The 3746-nt window shown below is 44.3% G+C and overlaps 1 non-coding gene across 1 annotated transcript; it reads left to right on the forward strand.

Annotated features, from left to right (window-relative positions):
- LOC119372836 (U6 spliceosomal RNA) lies at positions 1-107 on the forward strand. Its single transcript, XR_005179726.1, has one exon. It is a non-coding gene; the product is annotated as a U6 spliceosomal RNA (small nuclear RNA).
- The last annotated feature ends 3639 nt before the right edge of the window (positions 108-3746 follow it).

A 3746-nucleotide genomic window follows, 5' to 3' on the forward strand; every position in this document is an offset into this window, starting at 1 on the left:
GTGCTTCCAAATTACATATACTAAAATTGGAACGATACTTGTAAAGAAGATTAGCATGGCCCCTGTGCAAGGATGACACGCAAAATCGTGAAGTTTTCCACTTTTTTTTTTTCAACAGAGCACATACTCTTCGGTAAGGCATTCACCATTCGCATTATAAAGGCGAAAGCTATACGGCTCACGTGTCAAAAAATGCGGCGCCATGAACACTGTGGCACACGGTATAGACGCATACCCCAGGTGAGAATTACAGAAGGGGAACAAAATGAGAAACTGAAGCCCATCTGCCTTCGAGGAAGCAATCACATCGCAATACACCCTGTAACAAATCGTTCACCATGTCATATATTTTGTAACCCACCCCTTATGTAATACCCCCACTGGGTTCTTTAAGGAATAAAAGTGGAAGTGAAAGTATTATAGTGAATTAGTGCAGTAAATGTATGTTAGGGGTAACTATGTACATAAGCTGAATCTAAAGGGATTCACAGTTGATTACCTGATCAAAATGATAGTCATCGAGTGTATATTTCATCTAGTATACCAGGTGATCCCTGATATTTAATCTATAGCGTATTTAATTCCGATATTTAACGCGGTCCCGGCCACCATTGCATGGTGATTGCAATGCATGACGCATTACATACCCTCCCAAACCCCTATAAACACAATTTGCATAAAGCCATTTACATAAAGCTGTAAAGCCATTTACAAAAATGACCATGAAGAATGCAAGTGGGTAAGGGGAGGGGGGGGTCCTTTCGAGCAAAGTTCGGACCTCCCTTGAGCGAAAGTTCTCTGGGAATATGGGATGGCATGACTTCCCACTCCTTTCATACGTAACGCTCATAATCAAGTTTCATTTCAAGAAAAAATGGAAAACGAACGATAATGTTATCGCTCTTAATTTAATGCATCCAGCCACGGGTGCGTGTACTTTTGTACGAAGCAACGAAATGTTGTTTCATTATAAATTTCATTTGTACAGCAAGGAAATAAGTGGTTTTCTGCAACCGGAAACGCTCTTTAGGGGTGTCAGTTTCAAACCTTATCACGCTTACTACTCGTTTTTAAATTATTCGTGTGCTTGGTGGTAACAGTCAAAGAATGGCCGCCGCATGCTTTAAGCGATTGGTCGAGCAAGGAATGTTGCCGAAGGCAACGTTTCGACCATGTGGGGCTCGCTTGTCAGAGCGAGCGTTTACGTTTGTTCGGCCTTATTGATAAGATATGCACAGAATTGTTTTAGCGGAAGCGAGCATACCAGGACAAGCAAGTGTCGCTCGCAAAAGCGTTAACCTGAACATGTGTTGTGCTTTTTTTTAAAGGCCGCCCTCTATGCTTCATCAAACGCGCCAAGCGAACATTACGTTTGGCTGAACAGCGATGTGAGAATACCAGACGAAATTTACCACGACGTTCAACTTTCCGACCTAAAACTAGCAACGCAAACGGGTGTATGTATGGCGGTGCAAACTATCTGAAACGCTCGAGAAGCACTTCACGTCACGAAAAAGAGTAAGCTCTATTGGATGGAGCATTTGCGCAAATTATCTGTGGGAGGGACAGCGCTGGCTCTGGGCGGAACTGACGTTTCTCTCTTAGGATGTAAAAAAATATAGTGCTTAAGAAGGTTTGAAGCCTTCTACCTGAATATTTATGCAACACTATAGTCGGATATAACTTTGGAAGTCCGCGACATTTCCTCCTCAAAGACGGATGCACACAAGCGTGCACCAATGGGCGCGCGCTCCGGACTGACGTCATAAGCCGGACGGCCGGTGACCCCGCCTTGGGAGAACATTGCCGAGTGTATGAGCGGGACACGTGTGTTCGGGAAGTTTTGGAAGCTTTTATCATCGAAACAAAAGGTAATAGCTGTGCATGTGATGCCTCGGTATCGCTTTACGGTGCAGAAATGCCTTTTTTGATGGATAAGGGGCGTTAGCACTTGGTGTGTTTGTGCCCGCCTGCACAGTTCTGTTCCAATGGCCTATTTGAGTGGCTCGTTGCGGTGAATTAAACAATTGGTAGTTTACGCTCGATCTCTTCGTGTGTCTTCTTTATGGTGTCCCTTTCAAGTTTCGCAAAATTATTTTCCTGCATAGAATGAGCCAAATAGCCCCTCAAGACGTCCTGGTTAACCCATACCTTCATCCATTCGTACCTGTGCCGTCACTGTTTTGATGTACAAAATTATGGCCATGCAGCTCTTTGACGATAATGGCGGCCGGGGATCCGCTGATGATGCGTCACAAGAGCTGTTTAGTTCGCATTTTCCCCCCGCAATACCGGGGACGAAAGGCATGCTGCTGTGGGAAGCACGTCAGCGCTTCACTTTAAGGATACCTCATCAAACGCGAAAACTGACCGTCGGCGCCGTCAACACTAATGATGCAAAAAAAAACATCACGTGATCACGTCACCGTAGGAAGTCATCGTGACGTCACATATCAACGAAATCCATGTAGTCACATGATGACGTCACCACATGACACCGTCGCTTGGTCAAATGTGGGCCGATCACGGAGGCAATGCAAAACCAGGTGAGGTGCAGAAAGCTTGTGATGCCTCCGATTCTCGAGGCAGTACAAAACCACGTTAGGTGCAGAAAGCATTCGGAAGGAATCGGGGTGGGGGGCAGGATCAATACATCGACTGGGAAGGAAAAGATGGCTTTCGCCTTTGAGTGGGCTTAGGCGATTGCATAAGAGACCCTGTGAATTTCGGTTGGCAACAGCATTCGGATCCAGTTTTTCAGCAAGCGAATGGCATTCATTTAGCTAACGTGACGACTTTCTCAGATCACTACGCTGCTAGATCATGCATCATCAGACAAAACGAAACGCCTCGACAATGGACAGGGCGCACACCAATGCGTTCAGACGTTTGGCGCCGTTTCGGTCTTTTTCACAACGCTCACGGTTACATCAACAATTTCCTTCGTTCGAGCCAGCGCGTTATGACGCCTGGCGCGTTTTCACAACGCCGACGGAGTGTAGTCGAGTCCTGCTTATCCTCTTCGCATTAGCGTTGATAACTGACGTCAAAAAAACATGTGCTACCATTTCTTTTTCAGGTTTATAGGGGTGCATCTCCTCTCGTATCCCTATGAAATGACAGAAATGTGAAGACAGTTTAAAAGCATGCGGAAAATCGACAACCATTCGTTATCAGTAGGGCTCCTTGTTTTCAGAGTTTATTTTTCTTGAAAATCGGAGGGTGTTTTTCGGAGTTTATTTTTTTGAAGGAAATTCGGAGTTTATTTCTCATAAATCTCCAATTCTCCGAAACTCGGTGTTTAAAGTTGCATTATAAATTGTTGCAATGTATTCTCAATAATTAGATTTCCAATGAAAATGCGTTGCATTCGTTGCATGCGTTGCTGATAATCCTGTTTTTCCATCCTTCATTTTTATCCCACTTGCTGTTCACTTACCTCGTTAATAACGCTGTTGATGTGCACTGCTGTAAACACGCCGAAATGTACCTTTGGGGGGAGCAGAAGCTAGCCAAGCTCCTTCTCCAGCTTTTTCTTCCAGCCTCCCTCATCTTCTTGATAAAAAATAAAGGACCTATTATTATTCTCAATACTCCGAAATCTTAGACGAAATGATATCTGAACAGGAAAACATGTAATAAGTGTATTTTAGATGTCTGGAAGGTGTGAACGCGCAAACAAACATCACAAACAAACACACAGCACAAACACATGAATACAAAACACCTACGTTTGTTGGTACTAC

Source organism: Rhipicephalus sanguineus, chromosome 10 (genome assembly GCF_013339695.2).
Source record: "Rhipicephalus sanguineus isolate Rsan-2018 chromosome 10, BIME_Rsan_1.4, whole genome shotgun sequence".
Lineage (NCBI taxonomy): Eukaryota > Metazoa > Arthropoda > Arachnida > Ixodida > Ixodidae > Rhipicephalus > Rhipicephalus sanguineus.